Raw genomic sequence first — 17,523 nt, forward strand, 5'->3', positions numbered from 1 at the left:
CTAATCTCAAAAATATACAAACAACTTATGCAGCTCAATTCCAGAAAAATAAATGACCCAATCAAAAAATGGGCCAAAGAACTAAATAGACATTTCTCCAAAGAAGACATACGGATGGCTAACAAACACATGAAAAGATGCTCAATATCACTCATTATCAGAGATATGCAAATCAAGACCACAATGAGGTACCATTTCATGCCAGTCAGAATGGCTGCGATCCAAAAGTCTACAAGCAATAAATGCTGGAGAGGGTGTAGAGAAAAGGGAACCCTCTTACCCTGTTGGTGGGAATGCAAACTAATACAGCCACTATGGAGAACAGTGTGGAGATTCCTTAAAAAGTTGCAAATAGAACTGCCTTATGACCCAGCAATCTCATTGCTGGGCATACACACCGAGGAAACCAGAAATGAAAGAGACACGTATACCCCAATGTTCATCACAGCACTGTTTATAATAGCCAGGACATGGAAGCAACCTAGATGTCCATCAGCAGATGAATGGATAAGAAATCTGTGGTACCTATACACAATGGAGTATTCAGCTCAGTTCAGTTCAGTCGTTCAGTCATGTCCGACTCTTTGTGACCCCATGAATCACAGCACGCTAGGCCTCCCTGCCCATCACCAACTCCCAGAGTTCACTCAGACTCACGTCCATCAAGTTACTGATGCCATCCAGCCATCTCATCTTCGGTCGTCCCCTTCTCCTCCTGCCCCCAATCCCTCCCAACATCAGAGTCTTTTCCAATGAGTCAACTCTTCGCATGAGGTGGCCAAAGTACTGGAGTTTCAGCTTTAGCATCATTCCCTCCAAAGAAATCCCAGGGCTGATCTCCTTCAGAATGGACTGGTTGGATCTCCTTGCAGTCCAAGGGACTCTCAAGAGTCTTCTCCAACACCACAGTTCAAAAGCATCAATTCTTTGGCGCTCTGCCTTCTTCACAGGCTGACTCTCACATCCATACATGACCACAGGAAAAACCATAGCCTTAAGTAGACGGACCTTAGTTGGCAAAGTAATGTCTCTGCTTTTGAATATGCTATCTAGGTTGGTCACAACTTTTCTTCCAAGGAGTAAGCGTCTTTTAATTTCATGGCTGCAGTCACCATCTGCAATGATTTTGGAGCCCAAAAAAATAAAGTCTGACACTGTTACTCAGCCATTAAAAAGAATACATTTGAATCAGTTCTAATGAGGTGGATGAAACTGGAGCTGATTATACAGAGTAAAGTAAGCCAGAAAGGAAAACACCAATACAGTACACTAACACATATATATGGAATTTAGAAAGATGGTAATGATAACCCTGTATGTGAGACAGCAAAAGAGACACAGATGTATAATGCCCTTTTCCTTTGATTTAACCCACATAGTTCTCAGTTATGGTTATCTTGACCATGCATCCTGTCTTGCCTTTTTCTAACTTATCCCTATACTTGCTATCCGGTGAATTCACTTTTGCCTTTGATTTACCATTCTTTTTTTTTTCTTGCTTTTATTTTTCAAAATTTTATTTACTTTTATTTTAGTTTGGGCCAGGTCTTCGTTGCTGTGCAAACTTTTCTCTAATTGTGGCGAGCAGGGGTCACATTTGCAGTGCATGAGCTCTTATCGTGGTGGCCTCTTTCACTGCAGAGGAAGGGTTCCAGGGTGCAGGGACCTTGGTAGCTGTGGGCCCACGGGCTTAGTTGCTCAGCAGATGAGGAATCTCCCTGGTCTGGGATTCGAACTCATGTCCCCTGCATTGGCAGGCAGATTCCTATCCACTGTACCATCAGGGAAGTCCCAAATTTTTTTATGTTATATTGGATTATAGTTGATTAACAATGTTAGTTTCGGTTTCAACGAAGTGATTCAGTTATACATATACATGTGTCTATTCTTTTCCAAATCCTTTCCCCATTTAGGTTATTACAGACTATTGAGTAATTTCCTGTGCTATACAGTAGGTCCTTGTTGGTTATCTATTTTAAATATAGCAGTGTATACATGTCAATCCCAAAACCCCAATCTTGCCATTCTTAATTAAGTGTCTCTATTGAAAATGTGACATTTTCTTTGGGATTTGTATGATTGCATCTTCCTCAAGGAGTATCCTTCTTTAACCAATAGTTTAAAAGATGAGTAATCAAACAACCAAATTGGCGGTGTGGTAAATTCTTTGTGAAAATGGCCACGGTACTTCCTCCCATGCCAGTAGGCTTTTGTAATGTGACTGGGCCACCACTTCCATCAAGGAACAGAGTCTGTTTTCTCAGCCCTCAAATTTCAGTTGGCCTGTAACTTGGTTTGACCAATAGCATATAGCCGGAATGATGATAGAGGACTTTTGAGCTTAGGCTACAAGAGACCTTACAGCTTCTGCTCTCACTCCTTTGAACCCCTGCGCTGAGGTACCCTGTGAGAAAAATTGATCTAACAAACAAGATGAAAGAACTAGAGCAAGAACCCTCCCCTCTGAAAGCCCCTCTGAAAGCAAAACCACCAGAAACAGAACCAGCTTATACCGTCCAACCCCAGTTAAATCTTCACGTGACCGCAGTTGTATGAACAAATCCAGATGAGAAAAGCAGAAGAACTACCCAAGTGAACCCAACCCCAAAACTGCTAACCTACCAAACTGTGATGAAATAAATTAAGGCAGTAAATTTAGGGATGGTTTGTTAGATGGTAGACAGCAATAGTTAATGGGTAATACACATGGCTTTCCAAAGAAATACAATTTATTTTTGTTTGTTTTAAGTCAAATCTAGAAATGTAACTTTTTCAAACCTACAGTGTTATTTCATTGTTGTTTCTCTTATTTAACACTTGTGGAACATCTTAGAATTCAGAATCTATTTTTATACCTATTCCTTTGACCCTGGTATCCACTCTGTAGGAAGGAAGCAGAGCAGGTGTTATAATCATCTTCATTATCTAGATGAGGAAATTAAACAGGGAGAGAACCCTTGATCCATCCAAGGGCACATGGTAGCAAACTCAAGGCCAGGATCATAACTCAGCATTCTCCTCTGTGCAGGGCTAATGACCCCTCTGCCTAAGTAGAACAATATTGTTTCTAATATTGGCAGAACTGGATTCAGCCTAGGTTTGCATTTACCAAATCTTTGATCCTGAATTAAAAAAAAAAAAATCCAATCTAATGTTCACTTTTTACCATTGCTTTTGTAAAAATAGGTTTATAGCCATGTTCATCTTGAGTAAATTTAGCTCTGAAGTTTCTGATTCATTTTCAATCAAATTTTTATTTAGCAATAATTCTTTGATGTTCTATAATCCCTTTGAAATATTTATTAAGCCATTTATACCTTTTATCTTTGAATCATCCTGTCACATCTTGCCAAGGCAACGTGAAATTATATTTCACACTTTTTGTATTAGGTTCAAAATGCAGTGTATTTCTAACTTGGGTGCATTGTTTCTTCCTTCACTGAAGGAATTGCTTTACTGTATCCTATGTAGACTTGTCTTCCTCCAGAAGACAGAATTTGCCTCATGCAAATTTTATTGCTATCTCAGGTTACTATAGTTCAAAATGGGCTTTTGGACACTTGTTTTGTATCCTAAGAAAGCAGTCACATAAAGTATGAGGACAGAAATTATCATAAGCACCAAATTCTGGGAAAGACATATTAGGAATAAAATGTTAAGTAATACTCATTGAGCCACAAAGGCAAAAACAAACAAATTTGGATTACTTATTTTAACCATAGATTAATTTATAGGTGGTATATACTTAGGGTTCCTTTGAAAGGCAAGGAGATGTTTCTGTCATCTATCTAAAAAGTAGCACTATTAACATTGACTTAGCCCCACCTGTGTGCCTGGAACAGTTCCTGTTACATAGTATCTGTTTAATATTCTCAATAATCCACTAGGTAGGTAGGTATTTATTACCTCCAATAAACAGATAAGGAAATTTAGATTTAAAAGTGCTAATGGGTGAACTTACACTCTATCTTGTACCCCATGTGGCAATTGCTTGTCTAAATGTATGAAAATCAGTGAATTTCTGGCTTTTCCTTACCTGTCAAAGAACATAGCAAGGTATGCACCCTGCATGAAATCTATGTGAAAACAAACCCTAACCTCTAATATGCTACCCATATAGCTACTATCATCATTAGATTTTTCCAAAGAAATCATTAGCCAAAACCATTCTTAGAGCGCTGTGGAATGAAACTCTAGGTTTCCTTTGAGTATGTAAATCACACAAAGGAATGAATAAACAGTGACGCCCACAGTGAAATTACATTGGGGAAGCCCAGGAGGCTGCTCATCCTTCCTCAGGACAACCTCTCCTTGTAGTCCTCACTCCATGTTGAGGAAGAAAGTCACATCACACAGAAGTAGCTTTTCCTGTGCTGAGGAGTCTGGTTGTAATTTCCATCAGCAAGTAAGGAGTCAATTAAATATTTTGATTGAAAGAGCGAGCTTCATGTATACCCAATTGAAATATACAACATGAGAAGAAGCCATACCTTCCATTATGAATATCCTAAATTGAAGGCAAAGGGAGAAGGGGGCAGCAGAGGATGAGATGGGTAGATAGCATTACCCACTCAATGGATATGCTTCTCAGCAAACTCTGGGAGACAGTGAAGGACAGGGGGAGCCAGGTGTGCTGTAGTTCATGGGGACACAAGGTCAAACACGACTTAGCAACTAAACAACAACAACAAATATTGAATTAGTGCATGATAATTATATTTTTCATTGCAAGTGTGAATCCGCTTATACTTTATTGGAAGATATGAAAAAGGAATTACATGTCTGTATCTCTATTGCCCAGTTGTGGAAATTGAGGCGAAAAGGCATTAAATCTCATAGTTACACAGCTGCTGAATGAAAGAGTGAAATCTAGATAATCTGGTACCAGAACCTCAATTCCTGAATTCTCTGCTCTTTGTAAACCCAAGGTTCTTAGGATAACAATATGATGTTATATCTAAGAGATTTTTCAAATCATAAATATAACACCAATGAAAGCTATTACTTTGACTAAAGAATGAGAAAGCCAGCAAAAAGTTTTAAAGATATAGGCACCCATTTCCAAACCATTGCAAGATGTTTGCCATGGAGCTACTTGTTCATTGATCTAAAAACAAAGTCAGTAAAAAAACAGAGAAACATATTAGAGCCAATGGAACACTGACTTCTAAAATATTTTAGGCATAATTGTCTTTGCTTCTTTTTCTCTGTTCCTCAACTGTTTATTAGATGCTTCATAGAAGTACATTTATGAGGTTAATTGTAAGACTACTTTAGATGGTGTTACTTTGAAGACTAAACTTAAGCATACACCTGGGGATACTTTTTCTTTCTTGTCTTCACTTTTTATAATATATATATATATATTTTGGTCTTGATGTGTCTTGTTTAATATGACTTACTTTTTAGGATGTTAGACTACCCTCACCTACGACAAGACTATTCCACCAGCATGAGTTTCATTAAGTCTGGATCAGTTGGATTTAATAAGTGCATAAATAAGACAGGAAGTAAATACAAATGGAGTGACTTCTAAAACTTTATGGTCCAATAGAACTATGTTATTCCAGAGGGATAAGATATTTAAATAGTATAATTCTGGATATGCAAGGTAATACAGTGAAAAATGTGTTAGCTGTTGAATAGAACTGACATCCTTGATTCCACCACCAATTACCTATCTGATCTCAAGCAATTTATTAAACAGTCAACCTCATTTTCTTCATCAGAAAAACAAAGTTAATGTAAACATACCTTGAAGTTTTTTCAGTTCAGTTCGGTTCAGTTCAGTCGCTCAGTCATGTCCGACTCTTTGCGATCCCATGAATCGCAGCACGCCAGGCCTCCCTGTCCATCACCAACTCCTGGAGTTCACTCAAACTCACGTCCATCGAGTCAGTGATGCCATCCAGCCATCTCATTCTCTGTTGTCCCCTTCTCCTCCTGCCCCCAGTCTCTCCCAGCATCAGAGTCTTTTCCAATGAGTCAACTCTTCGCATGAGGTGGCCAAAGTACTGGAGCTTCAGCTTTAGCATCATTCCTTACAAAGAAATCCCAGGGCTGATCTCCTTCAAAATGGACTGGTTGGATCTCCTTGCAGTCCAAGGGACTCTCAGGAGTCTTCTCCAATACCACAGTTCAAAAGCATCAATTCTTCGGCGCTCAGCTTTCTTCACAGTCCAACTCGCACATTCATACATGACCACAGGAAAAACCATAGCCTTGACTAGATGGAGCTTTGTTGGCAGAGTAATGTCTCTGCTTTTCAATATGCTATCTAGGTCGGTCATAACTTTTCTTCCAAGGAGTAAGCGTCTTTTCATTTCATGGCTGTAGTCACCATCTGCAGTGATTTTGAAGCCCCAAAAAATAAAGTCTGACACTGTTTCCACTGTTTCCCCATCTATTTCCCATGGAGTGATGGGACCAGATGCCATGATCTTCATTTTCTGAATGTTGAGCCTTAAGCCAACTTTTTCACTCTCCTCTTTCACTTTCATCAAGAGGCTTTTGAGTTCCTCTTCACTTTCTGCCATAAGCGTGGTGTTATCTGCATATCTGAGGTTATTGATATTTCTCCCGGCAGTCTTGATTCCAGCTTGTGCTTCTTCCAACCCAGTGTTTCTCATGAAGTTTGTTAGGGAGAACTAAAAAAGATATGTAACATTTTTAACAAAACTACTTTTCATATTGCAGGTATTTGATAATTTTTAATCTCTTCTCCATCTCTCCCTCTTTTTTCATTTATGGATCAATTGTGTCAGAGAAACCAAAAATGCTTATGGATTTTCAGGTTTAAGCTACAAATTGTCACATAACATCTTCCATGGGAGACTTTGTAGAAAATATATTAACCATGTGTTAGTTTCAATAGATACCTTGAAAGAGCTAAATTGGCCCTTCTCAGTTTTCTGTGGGTCTCTGTTTTCATAAAAATTGCTAAGATTAATATACATGACATAAGATGAACATTTGTACAATGCAAGATTTACAGAACTTGAGAATTGGAATATTCAAGAAGGATGAGATTAGTATTTACTCAAACAATCCCCCAAAAGTGTGAGATTTTACTGCGTGCCAAGTCAAGAGTCCCTGAATTTGTGAAGTGTATATTCTAGCGAGAAAGGTACACAGACAGTGCTCAAGTTTACTTGGCAAGAAAGAGACAGCACAGATTGGGTGCTGAGAGCTCAATCCAAGAAGGTTTCAATTAGTAGATGCTTAACCTTGGGAAGGAAACAGCTGCATGGAGGGTGAAAAGAAGAATCATAGGCAGAAAATAGCAAGTATAAAGATAAGTGGGAACAATCTTGGCCTGTTTGAGAACTAGTAAGAATGTAAGGCAGAAACAGAAAGAGTTAAATTAAAGTGATACGATGTCAGAAGGGAAAGCAGGAACAGATTGTGTAGCGTTGGCCTTTTTTGTAGACCATGAAAAGTGAATTGAGTTTTATTTTATGTATAATGGGAAGCTGTTGAAGAATTTTGAGCAGAAGAGGGACAGATCTCTTTTATAAATTTAAAAGATATCTCCGACTGCTGTGTGGAAAATAGATTGTCAAAGGGCAGAAATGGAGGCAAGGAGGCAGCTAGAAGGATCTTGATATGGTAAGAACGGATAGGATAGTGGTTTAGATTAAGGTAGCAGCAGTGGAGGTGAGAAGTGGTCAGACTTAGGTATGGGCAATTGGACTCGATTGTAAATTGAAGTGAGGAGTCAGAGAACTCAAGAAGTCAGTTGAGATTCCTAAAGTTGGGGCCTAAGCAAATGATTTGGAGTTTTTGCCATTTGCTCTGGTGGGAAATATTTTGGGAAAATGAAATTTGAAATGTCTTAAGAATTTAATTTTCACCTTGGTAAGATGGAGATGACTATTAGACATTCAAGAAAAGATGGATTCAAATAGTCAATCAGATACATGACTTGAGTTTGGGAGAATAGTCAAAGAATAGAATATAAATTAATTGGTCAGCAGCATTAGTTGGTTTCTAATGCCTTGGGCCTGGGCAAATTCACCTAAGAAAGGAATAAAGCTAGAGAAGGGTTGAAGGCCAGAGAATAGGGCATTCATCAATTAGGAAAGAAGTCATCAGGAGAGTTCGAGGAGTATCTATTGAATTGTTGGGTAGAAAGAAAATCAGGCAAAACTAAAGATAAGCAGTTTTAATTCAGAGAGAAATCAACTAATAAAAAATGATGAATACAATCTCAACAAAATGTCAAGAAAATGTCAGCTAATCAATCTTGAAGGTCAGCATTGTGATAGAACCAATCCTGATTTTTTAATGACGTTTCCAGATTGAGTGATGAGTCTTATTTTATTTTGAAAGTCCAGGAGAAAACCTGGACATCTGAAAAGAACTGATAGAGGGAAGGAGGGAGGCATAAAGGAAGGATGAAGTCGGAGAAAGTTGCTTTAAAGACCTCGCCTCAGGTATTCCCCTCTCAGAGACATTAATTTTCAAAAGGGAATCAAAGCAAGGGAAAACATTATATAGGCTTTCTTTTCCTCTGATGCCACTGCCCATATCTGCTTCCTGCCACTTCTCAGGTTGGCTGTCTTCGTTTTGGCTCCAGTCCCAAACCACAGTGTGAGAGCCTAAGCTCTACACAGCAACAGGGGTCATGATCTAACTCCCTTAGTCAGTTGAACTTTGAAAATACATAATTAACCCAACCCAAGATCAAACTGACCCCCTTAGTCAAATAACTGATCCCTTAAAATCATTTTCTTATTGTGTAACCATGAAAGAATGGAGACACATTCTGAGCCATGAAGGGGTGTTGCAGGACATCAAAGTCCCAGGTGATTTCCTTCAGAAAAAGCTGACGAAATACAAATGTCTAATACTCAGCAACTGGTTTGAAAGAGGAGGAAAATTATAATATGGACTCTGGCAGTATAATCAAGAAAATGTTAGATTGAACTAGACAATCAAACACAGGCTTTGAAGGCAAACACTGGCTCAGTTTCCAGCACCAGCCCTGATTGTAGTTTGATCTTGTGCAAACTCCGTGACTTTCACAAACCTCCCTTTCCTTTCCTGAAATGAGCATTATGATGACACTTAACTGAGAGATTGCTGTAAGCCTTCAATGTCAAAATGTGCCTTAGTCTCTTCCAGACATTCGTCTTTTCTGACTCCCTCTAGGAGCAGATCTGAATAGGAATGGTTGGAAATCCATGTTCTTTCCCCAACTTCCTTGAACATACTTGCTCCCTTGACTGCACTCCCCATAAAGGCTGTGAAATGCATCTGCTCTGCTTGACAATTCCATTCTAACGTATCCCAGATAATTTCCCAAACTTTCCACCCCCTGCTACCTCTTTCTCAGCCTGTTCTAGCCAGTCAGTCCCCTCCTTTATCCCACATGTCATTGCCTAGTCCATTTAACACCTCTGCTTTCGTCACCCTGCAGGTGCATTGTCATCCTGAGATTTCCTTTCTTCCTTTTGTTCATTCCAGTTATTATTCATTTTCAGAACTTAGTTCAACTAAATGCAATGAGCTGTCCTGAATTGGGTTGTCTTGAAGCAGAGAAAAGACATTAATGGAAAAACTGGATAAATTTCAATTTGTTAATGTATCGATATCAGTTTCAGTTTTAGCATTAGCAGAAACTGAGTAGGGAGTATACTGGAAATCTCTGAATTATCTTTTAAGCTTTTCTGTAAAGTTAAAATTAGTCCAAAAAAAAGATTATTTTTAAAAAATCAATATAACATAAAAGAAGTAGGCTCACAGATATAAGAGAACAAAGTAATGTTACCAGTTGAGGTGGGGATGGGACAATATAGGGTTGGGAGAGTGGGAGGTACAAACTACTGGAAGGAAGGTAAGCTCAAGGACATATAGTACAACACACAGAACATAGCCAATGTTTTGTAATAACTGTAAATAGAAAAGAGCCTTTAAAATTGTATAAAATTTTTTAAAGAGTCAGACCCTCACCCTTCTTGAAGATTACCTTGATTGTAACTCCTTCTTTACTCCTCCCACCACGTCTTCTTTATCCACTCCTCTGTCAATGGACATTTAGGTTGCTTCCATGTCTTGGCCATTGTAAACAGTGCTGCAATGAACATTGGGGGGCATGTATCTTTTTGGACCATGTTTTTCTCTAGATATATGTCCAGGAGTAGGATGGCAGGGTTATATGGTAGCTCTACTTTTAGTTTTTCAAGGGACCTCCATACTGTTCTCCATAGTGGCTGTACCAATTTACATTCCTACCAACAAGGCAAGAGGGTTCCCTTCTCTCCACACCCTCTCCAGCATTTGTTGTTTGTGGATTTTTTTGATGATGGCCATTCTGACCAGTGTGAGGTGATATCTCGTTGTAGTTTTGATTTGCATTTCTCTAATAACTAGGTATTTTGAACATCTTTTCATGTGCCTATTGGCCAGCTGCATGTCCTCTTTAGAGAAATGTCTATTCAGGTTGTTTTGAATGGGTTGTTTGTTTTGATAGTAAGTATCATAAACTATTTGTAAATTTTGCAGACTAACCCCTTATCAGTCACATCATTTACAAATATTTTCTCCCAATCTGTGGTTTGTCTTTTTGTTTTGTTTATTGTTTCCTTTGCTGTGCAAAAGCTTCTGAGTTTAAGTAGGTCCCATTTGGTACTGGCACAAAAAATAGAAATATAGATCAATGTAGCAGGATAAAAAACCCAAAAATAAGCCCATGCATCTATGGTCAATTAATCTATGACGAAGGAGGCAAGACTACACAGTGTTGGAAAGACAGTCTCTTCAACAAATGGTGCTGGTAAAACTGGACAGCCACATGTAAAAGAATGAAATTAGATTACTCCTTAACTCCATACACAAAATAAGCTCAAAACGGATTAAAGACCTAAATGTTAGACAGGACACTACAAAACTCTTAGAGGAAAACACGGGCAGAACACTCTCTGAAAAAAATAACAGAAAAATCTTTTTTAGTCCGTCGCCCAGAACAGCAGAAATAAAAGCAAAAATAAACAAGTAGGAGTCTCTGTTATTAACTAGTAAGCTATGCTGCATGTGGAAACATAAAAATGTTTGTTGTAAGCAATTATATAGTATTCATAGAGAAAATTAAAGGAAAACATATCAAATCATAGGGGTTGTCTCTAAGCTATTGAATTATGAATGATCTTGATTATTTTATTTATTTTCTTTATTTTATATTAGTTGTACCACAGATACATATTTCTTATAAGGAATAATAATTACTTATAGTAGTAATTGCCTCTAGAGACAGAGTGAGACTCAGATAAGATTTAAGGGGAACTCTCATTTAGTTCTTAAAAACCAGAACCAAATACCTTATAATGCCAAAGAATGTTTCTTCTGACCTATGGAAAGGAAAATTTTAGAGGACAAAAGCAAAGAACAGGGGTTTTGGTGCCACCTCACCTCTATTTAATTTTTTAAAATAAAGTAAAAATAATCTATCCACATTCTAACCATTAACATAGTGAATGATTTTAGTACCTGTTCTATTAAATTCTTTCAAAAGCTTTCTGCATGGCACCCATGCTTTACTGATAGGTGCCACAAGTGTTTTCTCTGCCTGTAGGCTATTTTGGCTCCACAAGAGTTACTTCTTCATTCAAGTTCTAGCAGAATAGGGTATCTTTATATGCACCAGTGTGTCCTCACTGGGCTTCCCATTTGTTAAAGCACATGGTCCATAATAATTCAGCAAGATGAAGTAACTGGATTCATATATCTCTTTGAACGTAAAATTTTATACTCAGAGTTCCTCAGAACCTTTCAAATGAATTATTAAGGTAAATACTATCTATAGAAGTTGCCTACATACTCAGTGATCTACCCTAGAATTAAATGCCTTATATTGACTCAAGAAGTATTTTTACTCATTTACCTTACAGTATGAAAGTGGCTGGCTGTATCAAGGGATGTTATTAAAAGCAACTCATCACTGTTAATATTGTCAGGATGTTTGAGGAAGGTGTTGATCATTATAATCCACATATAATCTAGTCTTAGAGAAGAAGTTTTACTCTGACCTTATTATCAAGTATTATTAAATATTATTTTACTTTTAACCTTATGAACACTCTGAATTCTATACTTGTTTGTGCATTCTTTTCTTATTTGGTCATTAAAAAATCTTAAAGTAAAATTTTTGGCCCTAGAAAGTTAGAGGAATATCTACATGATGTTATTAATTGCAAAAATTTCTTAAACAGGACTCAAAAAGACAGTGACTTAAAAGATTTGCAAACTGGACATCATTAAAATTAAGTTTCTGTTCATCAAAGATACCACTGGGAGAATAGAAAGGCAAGCCATAAATTGGGAGAAATTATGTCTGATAGATACTTCTAATCTTGGCCATTTTGACCATGGGCAAGAGACTCAAAAAGATACTTCACAAAATAAAAATATCAAAATGACCCCTAGGCAAGAAAATATGCTCAGCATAATTAGTTATCAGAAAAGTACAAATTTAAAAAATAATAAGGTACTATGATTCATCCATCAAAATAGAAGATACAGCTTGTGAGCAAATTCATGACCATATAAATAAAAGTCTAGGTTTTCCAAAACTGAACATTAGACTACGTGGAATCAGAAGACTCCAATTTTCATCCTAATTCCACTTACTAAGGGTGCAACTGTTGGAGAAATTGTTGTTGTTTAGTCTCTGAGTCATGTCCAACTTTTTTGTGACCCCGTGGACTGTAGCTGCCAGGCTCCTCTGTCCATGGGATTTCCCAGGCAACAATACTAGAGTGGGTTGCCATTTCCTTCTCCAAGGGACCTTCCCAATCCAGGGATCAAACTCGTGCCTCTTGCATTTGCAGGAGGATTCTTTACCATTGAGTCACCAGGAAAGCCCATTGGAAAATTACCTTAGATAATATCTACTTCTCCAATGGGCTTTCCTAGTGACTCAATGGTAAAGAATCCTCCTGCAAATGTAGGAGACACGAGTTTGATCCCTGGATTGGGAAGGTCCCCTGGAGAAAGAAATGGCAATCCACTCTAGTATTGTTGCCTGGGTAGGGAAAACCACTAGACCATTCAGGTATGACCTAAATCAAATCCCTTATGATTATAGAGAGGAAGTGAGAAATAGATTTAAGGGCCTAGATCTGATAGATAGAGTGCCTGATGAACTATGGAATGAGGTTCGTGACATTGTACAGGAGACAGGGATCAAGACCATCCCCATGGAAAAGAAATGAAAAAAAGCAAAATGGCTGTCTGGGGAGGCCTTACAAATAGCTGTGAAAAGAAGAGAAACTAAAGGCAAAGGAGAAAAGGAAAGATATAAGCATCTGAATGCAGAGTTCCAAAGAAGAGCAAGAAGAGATAAGAAAACCTTCTTCAGTGATCAACGCAAAGAAATAGAGGAAAAGAACAGAATGGGAAAGACTAGAGATCTCTTCAAGAAAATTAGAGATACCAAGGGAACATTTCATGCAAAGATGAGCTCGATAAAGGACAGAAATGGTCTGGACCTAACAAAAGCAGAAGATATTAAGAAGAGGTGGCAAGAATACACAGAAGAACTGTACAAAAAAGATCTTCATGACCCAGATAATCATGATGGTGTGATTACTAATCTAGAGCCAGACAGCCTGGAATGTGAAGTCAAGTGGGCCTTAGAAAGCATCACTACGAACAAAGCTAGTGGAGGTGATGGAATTCCAGTTGAGCTGTTTCAAATCCTGAAAGATGATGCTGTGAAAGTGCTGCACTCAATATGCCAGCAAGTTTGGAAAACTCAGCAGTGGCCACAGGACTGGAAAAGGTCAGTTTTCATTCCAATTCCAAAGAAAGGCAATGCCAAAGAATGCTCAAACTACCGCACAGTTGCACTCAGCTCACACGCTAGTAAAGTAATGCTCAAAATTCTCCAAGCCAGACTTCAGCAATATGTGAACCGTGAACTTCCTGATGTTCAAGCTGGTTTTAGAAAAGGCAGAGGAACCAGAGATCAAATTGCCAACATCTGCTGGATCATGGAAAAAGCAAGAGAGTTCCAGAAAAACATCTATTTCTGCTTTATTGACTATGCCAAAGCCTTTGACTGTGTGGATCACAATCAACTGTGGAAAATTCTGAGAGAGATGGGAATCCCAGACCACCTGACCTGCCTCTTGAGAAACCTGTATGCAGGTCAGGAAGCAACAGTTAGAACTGGACATGGAACAACAGACTGGTTCCAAATAGGAAAAGGAGTACATCAAGGCTGTATATTGTCACCCTGCTTATTTAACTTCTATGCAGAGTACATCATGAGAAACGCTGGGCTGGAAGTAACACAAGGTGGAATCAAGATTGCCGGGAAAATTATCAATCACCTCAGATATGCAGATGACACCACCCTTATGGCAGAAAGTGAAGAGGAACTCGAAAGCCTCTTGATGAAAGTGAAAGAGGAGAGTGAAAAAGTTGGCTTAAAGCTCAACACTCAGAAAACAAAGATCATGGCATCCAGTCCCATCACTTCATGGGAAATAGATGGGGAAACAGTGAAAACAGTTGCTGACTTTATTTTTTTGGGCTCCAAAATCACTGCAGATGGTGACTGCAGCCATGAAATTAAAAGACGCTTACTCCTTGGAAGAAAAGTTATGACCAACCTAGATAGCATATTCAAAAGCAGAGACATTACTTTGCCGACTAAGGTCCATCTAGTCAAGGCTGTGGTTTTTCCAGTAATCATGTATGGATGTGAGAGTTGGACTGTGAAGAAGGCTGAGTGCCAAAGAATTGATGCTTTTGAACTGTGGTGTTGGAGAAGACTCTTGAGAGTCCCTTGGACTGCAAGGAGATCCAACCAGTCCATTCTGAAGGAGATCAGCCCTGGGATTTCTTTGGAGGGAATGATGCTAAAGCTGAAACTCCAGTACTTTGGCCACCTGATGCGAAGAGTTGGCTCATTGGAAAATGCTCTGATGCCGGGAGGGATTGGGGGAAGGAGGAGAAGGGGACGACAGAGGATGAGATGGCTGGATGGCATCACTGACTCGATGGACATGAATCTGAGTGAACTCCAGGAGTTGGTGATGGTCAGGGAAGCCTGGAGTGCTGCGATTCATGGGGTCGCAGAGTCAGACACGACTGAGCGACTGAACTGAACTGAACTGAATATCTACTTCACATGGTTGTTGAAAGAATTAAATAAAACACACACAGAAAAATTTTAATTTAAAGTGAAATATTAATTACATTTAGAAGCAGTCAAGGCTAATCTAGGAACATGAGCCTGATAATGAACAACAACAAACCACCACCAACAAAAAACAGAGTATTATGAGGAAACAATTTGTTTATAATTTTTGTCTTTCCTGAGATTGTTTAGAATTGCTTTAAAAATATTTGTCTTCCTTCTTTAAATTCTGTCCAAATGAATACTAACATGAGTTCAAATGAGTGAGAAATTGCTGGTTCTCCCCGAGTTAGTTTGTGATAAGCTGTCAGAAGAGATGATCAATTTGCCAGCATAAAAACCCATTCATGCAAAATAGGTTTGTTGAATATGCAATATACCAAAAACCTGGGTTGAATTTGTAAACAGAAAAATAAAAGATAAAACTTGATCAGTCTTTAAGAACTATATAACCTATTCAGTCCCATTCCCATTTTATCCAGTGTCCAATCTTCCAGCTGCCCCCAAGTTAATGAAACATGTAAACAACTCTTAAGATAAGGAGAATAGCCCAATAAAATCTATTTTAGCTTTTGTTTAGAGCGAAAAATGAATGACAGAGTGAGATGAATGTAGGAGCTCTTTTTATCTCTCATTGTGCAGCTGAGCAGTTTGTGGAAAAATAATAGATGCTACCAGACCTTCCCAAAGGAGTTTCTGAATATAACTACTTTGACTTTTATGTTTAGAGATGTCAACTCTGCCAGATGATTTGCTCAAGTTTCTTTAAAACTTAACACATTCCTCAACACCTTCCAAATAGCCTCTGCTCCCAATATTTCCCACTGGGATCATTCTCATTGAGATAACTTTGGATCCTGTTGTTGCTAGATCAAATGTACATTGTTTTAATCTTATCTCATTTGAGCTCTCAGTACTTAACCCTTCCTCCTTGAAAAACTTGAAAAGCTTGTGTGGTCCCATACTCTCTTGGTTTTCTTTTTGTCTCAAGTTCCTTCCTCTTAGTGTTCTTTGTGAACTCTATTTCTGCCCATCTTTTAAAATGTGATGGCCCTTAGGTTTTGCCCTGTGTCTCCTTTATTCTCTCTCCCAAAGCAATCTCATCCATTTTTCTACCTTCTAATATCATTTGACAGTGACTATCAAACCTCTCGCTTCTGCCAAGATTTTATTCCTGAGCTCTAGACTTGTGTAACTCCCTATTGGACATCTCCACTTAGGTTTCCTGTAGAGACTTCAAAACCAACAATTCTTTAGTACACTGTCTTCTCTCTCCCCACCCTGATGCTGTTTCTGTTGCTGTCATATTTCTCGGTACGTGCACTATCACCCACCGACCTCTTTCTATCCATAGTCTTCACTTTCACACCATCTGTAAGTCCAGTTAAACCTGTCTGCTAAACAGTGCTACCATCCATTCACTGTCCATCTCATTTCTTTCAGCTGTATAAATGCTTGCCTACAGTCCACTCTGCCCATAATTGCCAAATCTGATTATGCCCTCTCCCTGCTGAGTAACTCCCATTTTTGCCCAAAGATGTGCATATCCTAATGGTTGTTAATGCTTATTTGCTGTTATGGCTCTGGAAGAGTTAGATTATTTTTCAGGAAACTTATTTTTTAGTTTAACAATCTTTATTTTTTACCTCCAAACACACTAAATAAATATAGCATATTGAGTAATGTTACAATCTTAAGCAAAGGCACATTTAGCAATTTATGTGACACTGAAGGACAACTTTGATGTGAATACAGTTTTGGGGTGAATCTGAAACATGTTTTGCTTGCATAAGCTGAATTAGAGTGATGAGAAGGTATGGTTCTTTCAACTGCTGTAAGCATGCACTATTTTCACATTAGCCTTTTCTTTAGCTTATAGTTATTTTGTGATTCTTTGAATGTGTGTGTAAAAACCTGATTTGTAGTGTGATTTGAATACAAGATAACAATATGCCCGTTCCTAAGACTTTTTCATTGACATTCTCCTTCACTACTCACAAGCAAATTCTTTCTTTAGCAAGTACAATGAATTTTCAGGTATTTACACATTATAGTTACAGATTGTATTTATCATCACACTGTGATATTATGACTTATAAGAAATATATATTTGTATTACATGATGATTTTGGTGTTTGAAGATAATTCATGTTAACAGTACAGAAATAGAGATGAAATTGATAATAACTATATATATACCCATTCATGTGTGTGTTGAGGAAGGACATGGAAATAAAATGTAAATAAACCAATAAAGGGTCATGACTAAGCATGATGGCAGTGGCTTTGTCACTAAGTTGTGTCCAACTCTTCCGACCCCATGGACTGTGGTCTGCCAGGCTTCTCCATCCATGGGATTCTCCAAGCAAGAATACTGG

The sequence above is a fragment of the Budorcas taxicolor genome, chromosome 5 (genome assembly GCF_023091745.1).
Source record: "Budorcas taxicolor isolate Tak-1 chromosome 5, Takin1.1, whole genome shotgun sequence".
In the NCBI taxonomy this organism is placed as follows: Eukaryota; Metazoa; Chordata; class Mammalia; order Artiodactyla; family Bovidae; genus Budorcas; species Budorcas taxicolor.